The 11,739-nt window shown below is 43.2% G+C and overlaps 1 long non-coding RNA gene across 1 annotated transcript; it reads right to left on the reverse strand.

Annotated features, from left to right (window-relative positions):
* Positions 1-6,872: 6,872 nt before the first annotated feature.
* LOC109366347 lies at positions 6,873-11,731 on the reverse strand. The gene is made up of 2 exons (XR_002112650.2): positions 9,776-11,731; positions 6,873-8,523 (listed from the first exon to the last, which is right to left on the reverse strand). It is a non-coding gene; the product is annotated as an uncharacterized LOC109366347 (long non-coding RNA).
* Between the last annotated feature and the right edge of the window lie 8 nt (positions 11,732-11,739).

Below are 11,739 nucleotides of genomic sequence, written 5' to 3' on the forward strand. Positions count from 1 at the left end.
AATAAACATGGCACTTGATGAAGCAGCTGCTCTATGGTGTTCATCCCCATTTGTGCAAGGAGAAGATTTTGCAAAGCTGTGTGACTTGGGCACATCAGCTTTTCAGTCCCAGAGCTATTGCAGCTTCTACACTGACATCTTTTCCTTTGACTTTTGGGGTCAATGGGCTTGTCATTATTATCGTTATTATTTTATAAAAGACTGGGTTCACAGATTCAGTCCAGTAACACAGCTGCGGAATGGAGGCTCTGGGAGGTCTGGTTGGGTGCCCAGGTGACCAAAAGCCAATTTCAGTGCCTGTACCTTCAGTACGAGCTGTTAAGTGGAAAAAAAAAAAAAAAAATGTAGTTCTCTTTTCTTAAAAAATCAGTAAATATACAAAATCTGATATTGTGTAAAACTGATCTAATACCAAATGGAGCAGGCAGCTAGGAAAGGCAGCACAAACCTCTTTTCTAGGCTTGGAGTGATATCACCAGTGATGCCTTTTACATGCAAGTAAACAGGAAAAGCTGAGCTGGCTGAAAGTCTGCAAGAAACAGGGAGGGAAAAGTCCATGTTTACGAAATGGAAAAGGACAGACAAAGGCAGTACAGAACTGAATGTTATTTTCAACATTCCCAAAAGGGGATGAGACAGGAGAGAGCGTAAAGGCACAACAACACTTAAAAAACAAAACAAAACAAAACAAAACTCTCAAAAAATACTTATTACTGTTTCCTTCTGAATGGATTTAGACTCTCTCAAGGAGAGAAAGCACAAGTGGGTCATGGCCATTAGTACAGCTGAGAGCTTTGACTGCTTTTGCCTTTTTTCTCATCCTTATACCAAACCTTCATGCATCCTGAGAGTGGTCTGACAATCTCTGCAGGTAAACTTCTGAAGACCTATACTTACATTTACTGTCCCACAACCTGACTGCTTGACTCCTCCTAGAATATATTAGGATTACACTCTTAATAGCTGTATACATTGCCGAAGAGTCTGGATGAATCACCAAATCCAGAACTATGCAGAGACAGATTGACTGGTTATCTTGGGACCCAGTTCTGCTCCCAAGATGAATACAAAGAGATGGTTGTGGAGCACGGGCAGCAAGGTCTTCCTAGTATCCAAGAAAAAAACCTATTAATATACAAAAATTAGACAATCTAGTGCTTCTGAGCAGAACCTGTGCCTCTTATATTCCTTTTATCAGCTTAGGAAAAATTTATTCTCCAAAAGAGTGGTCAGGTGCTGAAGGGGGCTGCCCAGAGAGATGGGGGAGTCCCCATTCCTGGAGGTGTTCCAGAAATATTTCATGCAGTACTGAGGGACATGGGTTAGTGGGAAAATATTGGTGGTAGGTGAACAGTTGGACTGGTTGATCTTGGAGGTCTTTACCAGCCTTGGCGATTATGAATCTATGGTTAGCTGTTTGGTGGAGATCTCCTGTATTGATTCTCTATTGGGTGTCAAATCAACACAGGGATGGTGAGACAGACTTGGTCACCGTGGCTTGCAATGCAGCAAGGAGCCAGAGGCCTCTTCCCAAAGAGAAAATATAACAAAATGTGCTCAGATTGCATTTCACAGGTCCCACTTGACGAGAAAATCTTTGTACCATGAGAACAATGAGACACTGACCTGGATCTACAGGAAACCTACAATCCCATCAACTTCAAGTAGACTCACATCCTGCACCTGCAGCTATCAGTTGCTGGTAGTTCCCACCTGTGCCCCAAGAGCAATCATTTAGTGAAAATGTGGCTCAAGAAAATAAAAAAGGGCTGCTTCTTCTCTTAAGGACCCAAAACACATCAGACAATTTTGACTGTTTTCCCTATATATCACATGCAAATTGAAGGACTATCTTTGACCTTCTCAGGAAAGTTTAATAGTAATGTTTTTAATATCCATAAATTTTTGGGTGTCACTTGTTAGTAAAAACAATTTTTGGATAGGAAAAATCGGGGAAATAGCCCATCCATATGAAAACAATAATCATGTAATATTTATTGTCTGGGATTGAAATGTTTCAAATATTCAAAGCAATAAAACGTCAGGAAAAGCTAGATTTCCTGATGTAAAAAGGTCATAAATCTCTTCCTTCATAAGACACAAGGAGGAGGGGGAAAAAAGAAATCAATGCGAGATTTAACACTAAAGAAAGAAAGAAAAAGAGAAAAAAAAAATAATAATAATAACCCAAAAACCTTTAAGCTAAAGCAGTAGAGAGCCCCCAGAGGGCACAATGCACTCACCTTTGGGAGTCTGGAGGGAGGAACCGGCAGCCAAGAGCAGAACTCATGTGCAATAAAGTGCAAAGAAAACTTCAGACGCGACTTCAGGCAGCGGTGAGGTGGTTCCGCAGTGCCCAATGCTGACACCTCCCTTCAGCATCACAGCACCATCAAAATAGCCACTGCTGCCCTCAGTGTTACAGCAGGGCTTACTCCCAGCATTACGAGACCTCTCCCTCTTGAGCAACATTTTTTTATTGCACTTTGAAAGAGAAATAAATAAAAGGCACTTGCGGATTCAGGAATGCCTTCGGCGTGCATAGATCAGGTGTGATTTTTCCTAAAATTTGTGTGGGTTCATGATCTCCCACAGATCCGACAGGGTGACACTAAACTCTGTGAAAGAGAATAGTGTGTGGTAAAGAGAGAAAGGAAATAAAAAATCACAACCAAATTACATTCACAAAGTAAAAATCTTTGTGGGGTAAACCTCCTCTCATTTCGGAGAGTGACACAACAAAAGCAAGTTTGTGTTTGGACTGGTAAAACCAGAGCTGTTTTTAGAATTCCATCTTCTTGAAAAAACATGAATATATATGCATATATATTCATATGCATTTAATATATATGCATTTTCTATGCCTTTGCTGCTCACCTCTGAATAAAGTTTTAATAACGTTCTCTTTAAGTGCTGCATTAATTTTGCACTGCCTTTAGGACCACCAAAGAAACCGAGATGCAAAATCCCTCCAGAGCACGCACCAGAAATCCATACCAAAGTGCAAAGGAAACAAGCCCCAACAAAACCAAAATGAATCAAGCATCATCCATCTGCGAGCTCAGCTCCCATACCTCTAGAAACAAAACAAACCTCCACCAAATAAAAACTACCAAAGTCAAAAACTGGGTGCATTTGGACTTAGGCCCCAAATTGAAAAGTTGGGCTGCTTATTTCAACTTTTATCTTCATTACCACAGTGCTGGGAAAGACTGTAACTCATGTGGAGTCCAGCACCTCCTGTCACAGCCAACAGCCAAGCCTTTACTTCTTGTTTGGTTTCACAATGGTGTGTATTTGCTTCCAAAGCAACACCAGTGCCTCCACCAGCCCCAGCCAAGCACTGTGATACACTACCCAGCACCTATTTGGGTACCATGAATAAAAGCAACCAACTCAGCCTGCTTCAAAATACATCTGCCCTTAAATGTGGTAACTGCTTAACCTATTCGCCCGCCTAATCTGCACAATGAGGAAACCAACGGGCTGCATAGGAGTTTGAGGAAGACCTCAAAGCTGACCTCAACTGCTAGTGGTACAAGCTCAAGATGTAGAGGAGCCATAAATCAATTTTGCCACCATCCCAAAGAAGCTGAACAAGGGGAGCACCTTCCATGGAGGAGCTGACTTTTGAAGGCAACCTTTCCCAGGTGCCCTACACAATAATTCATGTTCCATCTATACCAAATTCTGCTGAACGGTGAAAATTTAGGATTAGCAAAGTGTTGCTAACATTTCCAAAACAGAAATATAAATCCTTGTAATAATAAACTAAGGAGAAGGTAGCATGGGGAACACTGGACAGATCCCATCTGGTCTTCCCATCCATTGGGAACAGGTTGCCCAAGGAGGCTGTGGATGCCCCATCCCTGCAGGCATTCAAGGCCAGGCTGGATGTGGCTCTGGGCAGCCTGGGCTGCTGGTTGGCGACCTGCACACAGCAGGGGGTTGGAACTGGATGAGCACTGGGGGCCTTTGCAACCCAGGCTGTTCTGGGATTCTATGATTCTATGATCTCTTTTATTGGAATGAGTTACTTGAAGCTCCTGCAGAATTTGCACACGCACAGCAGATACACGAAGTCCTGAGCACAAGGAGGTCACCTTGCTCCTACGAAAGTCATTTTTTTTTTGCAGAGCCAGTGCAGATTTGCTTTCACCTAAGCCTGACATACAGTTGCTGCCATTTCATTTGCAGATCTGAAGAACTCATGTCAGTACAAGAAACACAGTAGTTTCTTCTTCTTTTTTTTTTCTTGCAGATTAATTAAATACTTATGGAAATGAGAGTTAAACAGAATGGGTTGGAGCCAACTTGCTTTACTGGCTCTGCCTATCTGAATCCCGCTATGGCTCCAGGTGCCGCGCACCATCCCTCCTTCCAGGTGGAGAGCAGCCACCACGCTTCAGCTGCACTTTATTCAATTCAGATCCAGGTCATTTATTAAAATGTATCATTTTACTTTATCTGTGTAAACAGGCAACACTAATTGCATTTCTCCCATTATTTCGTGCAGCTCTCATGCGCTAAGCAAAGGGAGGTTGGTGAGGAATCAAGAGCATCCGGAGCAGGAATCTGGAGCTCTGGAGCTGGAATGAGCACCTTCCCCGTGGTGATGCAGAAATCCAGCACTGCGTGAAGTGTCCACAGCCCACGGAAATGTGATGTTTACGTGTCTTCTCTAGGCCATTAAGTGGCACATTTCAGCAGGAAGGATTTTAAGCATTACTCTGGATCAGGTCCAAATGGAGATCATAGAATCATAGAATCAAAGAACGGCCTGGGTTGCAAAGGCCCACAGTGCTCATCCAGTCCCAACCCCCTGCTGTGTGCAGGTCGCCAACCAGCAGCCCAGGCTGCCCAGAGCCACATCCAGCCTGGCCTTGAATGCCTGCAGGGATGGGGCATCCACAGCCTCCTTGGGCAACCTGTTCCAGTGCCTCACCACTCTCTGGGGGAAAAACTTCCTCCACATATCCAACCTAAACCTCCCCTCTCTCAGTTTAAAACCAGAGATCCAGGTAGATACAACGTTGGCCACTTTCTGTCCTAACCTACATGACTGGGCTGTGTGCTTTCTGCCACGTGTATCATTCTCACTGGAAGGGGAAGAGCTGAGAGCAGCAGTACGGACTGCAAATCCAGGTTTTCCAAACCATCCCAGGATCCCAAGCAGAAGGCAGTCCTTTAGTCCTGCCATATCTCAGAAGAAACGGAGATAACACCACTGTCATTTCAAAAAGTGGCAATGCAGGGATGAATATATGGAAGACAGGGGGGCACTGAGACATCACAGCAATCAAAGCTATATTAGGACCAAAGACTGACAGCCCACATCTTCACAAAGTCTGCAAAGCATCTGGAGGAGGACTAGAAATACTGGGATGTTTGTAGGACCCTCGTGCCAACATTTCTGTCTGACTGGAATTAAGAGGAATTATCAATCACAAATACAATTATAATGCAGAAAATGAAACTGTATCATTATAATTTTAGTTCTTGATTTCCCCTATTTTTCATTCAAATTCTCTTCCGCTATTAATCTATCTTGTTTAGGAAAAATAGTATGTAAGTATAGCAGAGCTTGATTACTGAGAATAGCTATTAATGTTGTGTCTCGGAGTGCTCTCTAGACAGCTAAAAGACTTTTAACAATAAAATATGAAGGTTTCCTTCAAATTTGCAGTCATCTGCCTTTTAAAAGTTTGTTTCAGTTGCCAACATTTCAGTGATTTATGAAAGTTAAAGTATCTGATTATTGTCTCCCCACAATAGATGAGAGCTGTTTTCTCTTACTGTTTTTTAAAAGCAACATCATTATCTTAAGGAGGGGGGAAAAAAAAAAGCTATATGAGAAGATACAGCTATTAAAATAGCTTTGTAAGGCATCTGGCCTTATTTAAACCATCACATTTACATTCAATTCCTTCAGGGATGGCTCTGTTGCTTTGTGCTGGCTCCGTGCCCTCCAAACAAAGCCCTGGACTTAATGTGTGCCACCATCGTCCCCCACTTGTACTGCCTCTCCCCATGGATACATTGGAAAGGTCTGAAAAAATCCAGCGTTGGGCAAGGTGATTCACTTCTAGGCAAAAAACAAACGAACAAATAAACAAACAAACCCTAACAGTGTAAGTTTCAACTGGTGGTTGGACTTGTGACAAATATCACTATTTATTCTTTAGTTACAAGAAGTGTTTATGAAGGGACCTTTAAGATCATCAAGTTTCAACCCTGGATGTGGCTCTGGGCAGCCTGGTCTGGTGGCTGGCGCCCCTGCACACAGCAGGGGGTTGGAACCAGATGAGCACTGTGGGCCTTTGCAAGCCAGGCCGTTCTATGATTCTATGATGATGAGCAAAAGCTATTTCTTACTGCTGTAAGAATAACCTGGCAAGTATAGGGTAGGGAGACATAACATACCTTGTTCTACTCTCAGTTCAGAGCATGGCTTATGTAGAGAAGTGAAAGGTTATTAAATGGGCTTATTGGGCAAACCCAGATTTTATAAATAATTGCCTGTCAGGCTGTTCAAGATAGACAAACACACGGCAGACCAACAAAAACACGACCTGTCATATTTCCGAGAGAAATGTATGTTGAGTCTTCATTCTCTGGGACTTTGGGCAGATCGGTAAAAAATAAGTGCCAGGATTTTCCCTGCTTGTGCATATTTTAAAATGTAAAATCTGAGAGAGATACAGTTACGGAAGGAATTTTGATTCCATTACCCAGTGCCTGAAACAGTCCCTTCTGTCTGTATGCCTGCAGATCGAAACTAAATACAATAAATGCTGGTGTCCTCTTGAAAAGCCGGGATGTTTACAGCAAGCATGTAATTTTCAGTGATGAAGGATGCCAACAAAAATAAGAATGATGGTAAAAAGAAAAGTTTAATCATATATTTCAACAAGCACAGATGGAACATCAGAAAGCTTCTCAACTCCGTTTAATACCCGGTGGTGTATGCTTGTACTCCTTTGCACATAGATTAATTCCAGAATACAGAAGGGTAAGCAGGTACAAAAAGAAACCAAACAAAACAACTGACGAGCGGCAGTAATATTTGACGTACAAAGTTCACGTTGGCAGCATTTCGGTTGCAAAGAGAAGAGGCATTTTTCTGTTTGTTTAAAATACAGATACTTCCAAAGCTTTCGCAAGCAGGTCCAGGAAAGCCGGGCAAGAAAACCACTTACAAATGACCACAATACCATGCGGTGGGAGTAAAAGTTAAGACCTCACATACTCAGCACAAAGGAGGAGGACGGCTGCACTATATAAAAGTAATATTTTGCTGATCTCCCCTTGATCCCTTGAGTGCTCCGTCTTAATTTGAGGTTTAAGTCAGATTTGAAGCCTGTGCTCCAGGCGGCTGACGCAGACCCCTGGGCTGCCCTAGGGACACAGGCAGCAGATCGCAGGGATGGGCTGAGGCATAAGCCCTTCTCTCTGGTTCAGCTCCTTGTGGTTAGCTCTATATTTGTACGGATTTGATGTGAAGAAACGAATCCGTCGGTGAGGACAGCCCGGGCTGGAGGAGAGGGGGACGGGAAGAATTGTAGAGTGAGGGACTGAGATTGAAAAAGTAAATCTGAAAACAAAGTGAGCTGAAATACAGAAAGACAATGAAGGGCGTATTTCTTCTTCGAATCCAACAGCAGCATTGCTTTTGTTGGTGATGGGGAAAACATCTCCTCGGGCAGCACGCTGCATGCAGGCTGCATCTAGAATCACTGAGGTGGCCACGGTTGTTTGGATACTTTGGGAAATGCTGAGGGAGCGGGGCAGATTTGTGCCAAATGGCTGCAGAGCCTTCCCCTGGTGGGTTGGGCTCCTATGGGAGTGCAGCAGGCAGAGATGGCAGCACTGGGAATTCGGGGCTGGCTGCTTTGCTTCTGGGTCTGTGACAAGCCTTTGTGATAAAGTGTAGGTTGCCCAAGCTCCTCTCTACTGCTGCTCTTATCTAAAAGCCCCTTCCTGCATTGAGCTGGAAGGAATGACTTGGAGGAAACGCAGTGGAAAGCAGTGCAGGTTTTTGACTTTTTGTAAAAATCTTGGAAAACTCAGAATATCTTTGGCCTCTTTCTGCCCCGTCCTGCCTCCCAAAACAACACTGCTACCAAAACACACAGACTTCCAAACAACTGAGCAAAGATGACATGGCGTTTTACAAAGGGGCTGACAGCAGCAAGTCGCCTGCAAACATCAAACTGGTGCGATCTGCATTCTTATCCACCTACACGCTATCCCAAACATCCTGCCATTAATTAGCTAAATGTTCCAGCTAGTAAACAAGAGTAACGATTGAGGGGGCTGGAAAGAGAGACGGAGTCAGCCAGCAGATAGTCACAACAAACCAGCCCACTCACTGCCATGCGGAGACATTGGAGCTTGTGTTTTTTTGTTCCTTCCGTGGAGGGGAAGAGAAAATCACCTTAATATAACACTGTCTTTTCTGTTGCTGCAGCCACATCCATATCAGCAGGCGAGAAAAGTCATCCCGTTTCTGCGGTAGGCACTCTGTCAAAGAAAGAGAAAATCTGTAATGAATTATCATGTCAACTTAAACAAGAGAAGAAGGCAGGGAGGGAGGCGAGGCTTTCTTCCTGTTTTGTAGACTATTCTGGCTGCAATCTAATAGTGTGCTTAATCTGAACATTTCTGGTGGGGAAGCTGCGAGCAACCACTTCGACGATTAAAAAATCAGTGTGGTTAACAAGTGGTTAGTGACTCTATTTCAGGAGAGGGAAAGAGATGCAAAAATGTAACATCCTATTTTGTTAACTGCCTGCAAAATAGATGAGTCCAAAAATACGCTATTATACCGAAGCCGTTTGTCCTTTAGCAGCATGTGTTCTCTATTCACTGTGCTGGAGAATTGCTTCTAACCTAACTGCCCTAATAGCCCAGAGATTACGGGATCATTACAGGTTTCCAAGCCTGCTTGGTAGCATGAGCCTAAAGCTATGTAAGCAGACACTGGTGTAATCCCTAGCCAACCAAACCAAATGGATCTTGAAGACGCTCTGGTCAGTACAAAATCATATGAACTTCGGGTGGAGCATTCCACTGATAAAGGAGCACAAGAGTTAAACAGCATTTGAGAAAAAAAGGGAAAAATGTACAAGATATGGCAACTGAAATACCTCTCATGCATTTTTAACATCTCCTTCTGAATCAATATAGGAAGCTCTGCCTTTTTAACTCAGGCACACTGGAAACTCTATATTTTAAGGGGATATTCTTGCTTTAGAAATGCATTTTGTCTTTAGATATTAATGGCATTTTCAAAAAGGAAAGGAGCTTAAATACTTTTGCTTTATTTGGTTCACCTTCAGCAGTCATCCAGTTCTGAAAATGAAATTACAGACATCAGAAACGTAGTTTGCAGCTCCTGCATTCATGTAGTGAGGCAGTGCCACACAGAGCTGCTGGTTTCAGTTACTCACTAGCAATTTCCTAATGAATTTCAGCATCATCAAAGACTCCCCACTTAAACTAGAAGAGAATCATTAAGACAAAGGATAACAGCTTACTATTTCCCCTTAATTGTAAGGAAATAGGTTCAAAAACAGCAAGTGTGCATTTGCAGACATTGAGTATGGAAAAGGATACACGTACAAGATGTTCACTGCAGCATCTCTCACATTCACACCGAACTTATATGGTTCAAAGCCACAGAGTGCAACATGAGTGCTGGGAGATACACAGCAACTCATCAGCCATGACAGTATCACAGCAAACAAAGAAAATAAATCCAAAGACTCTATACCCAAACATGAAATGCACAAAAACAGAGCAGCCAACATATTCCCACAACCACAAGCAGCAAGTCCAAGGGAGTTTGGATGTGCAGCCTGCCCAGACCATTAGGGCTGGCATTCTGAAGCTGATGCAAAAGCAAAAGCAATGTTTTTAGCTCTTTGACCCCGGTATTTTTGCAGAGGTTTGTGACCCAAGTGAGAACCTTTAACACATAAACAAAATATCCAGGGCTATCGTGCAGTTTGCTTGGAGATCAATGAACCCAAAGCTGGATTCACATGAAAGATAAAAGGTTGAATTTTACGAAAGGAATTTTGGTCGCGGAGCAAAGCCGGGCTTGGCTGGGCTCACCTGGGAAATAACACAGCTTAACATTTTCCAACACGGGCAATATGACACGGTTCATTATATCCCTGGAAAGGTCATTTTAGAAGCAAGTCTTAGAGGAGGAAGGATAACACCTTCAGAAAGCTGGACACACCCACTGGTCTATATTTAGCCATATATTATAGCTAGCGTGGCTATAGTTAGGATTGAGAACTATTTCCTCCTGAACTCCCTGTTTCACATACTTTAAACTTGGTGAAACATTTGCCCTTGGGCTGAAATTTCCTTTGCTTTAATCTCTGCCCGAAGTTGAGTTTTTTTGGAAAGGGCCGACAAAATTCCTGAAGCCATTTTGAAACTCAGCAATAATGAAAACAACACACTTCACCACCCCAAGCCAGAGAAAGTCATTCTGATATATGCATAGTTTATTACGGAATTTAGCCACAAATTGAAGCATTTTACCCAGAAACAATCTTTATCTTCAACCTCAGCTTAAAGGTAACTGGTTTGGAAATCAGTATTTCACAGGAGGAAGTTTGTTTCATCCCATTCCATAATAAGATAACGCTTCTTTCTCATGTTGATACACTGCTAGGTAATAAAGCCTAACTTCCAAAATACATTTATGCATTGCGGAGCTATTTTACAGGCATTCCCCAGTTCTGAGCTATACCATTTATCACAAAGATGTATACAGCTGAATTCATGAAAGTAAAAGACATATCTTTGCATGCCAAGAATTGTGAGGAGGAACAGCATGATGTTTTCTATAAGCCTTGTGTGCGCGTGCCTCTGCAAGAGAGAGTGTGCATGGATGTGACAGTCATCCGCTGTGGCTGTGGTTTGGATGAGGCTTTTGGGTGCTTTATGCCACTTTGGGAGTAGCCAGCTTTAGAAAAAAGAAAGACTCTTTGTCTTAGAATCAGCGAGAGGATGATGCAGACCCCTGATGTAGAATCAAGACGGCAGGCCATAGCTGTACCCATTCTGCTGGCATATATTTGCTATGGCCCAATGTTAGGAGATAATGTAAGCCCACTGTACTTTCTGGAGCCCAGTTTGGAAAGGCATCTATTGCATCCAAATTCTGTGTGTGCTCTCTCTCCAAATGTACTGTCTCCCAGCCTGTGCTTTGATATTTCCTGCTGTGGGCTGACTCTCTGCCATGGCTGAAGGTCCTACAGCCTCTTTCCACACCCTCTACGTGTGTCGGTGGGCAAGAGACCACCTTTTAGATGTGGGAAACCACCTTGCTGGCACAAATCACGCAGTCCACCTTCCCAGAACAAATCTCGTGCTACGGAAAGTTGATGTTACCTTACCTAGTCAATCTAACTCATACAAACTCATACAAACTCATTGGGTTCCTTGCTATCTTATTTTGCACCCTTTTTCCTGCCATTATTAAAAGGACAGATTGCTGCTATCCACAACCAGAACCCAGCAGGGTGAACCAAAAAGAAAGCAGCAACTGCCCTTCATTTCCCATTTCCACTCTTGCCACGTGTTCCCATGTTGGGAAAAGGCATGACGATTTTGCTGCTGCATGCTCCACCTCCTGGCCCTGAGCCCAGCCCATCTCTGCACCACATGGGTGCATTTTCTTCATTTCAGGCTACTGAAGAACCTTCTCGTAGTTTT

Source organism: Meleagris gallopavo, chromosome 2, assembly GCF_000146605.3.
Source record: "Meleagris gallopavo isolate NT-WF06-2002-E0010 breed Aviagen turkey brand Nicholas breeding stock chromosome 2, Turkey_5.1, whole genome shotgun sequence".
NCBI classification, from domain to species: Eukaryota; Metazoa; Chordata; class Aves; order Galliformes; family Phasianidae; genus Meleagris; species Meleagris gallopavo.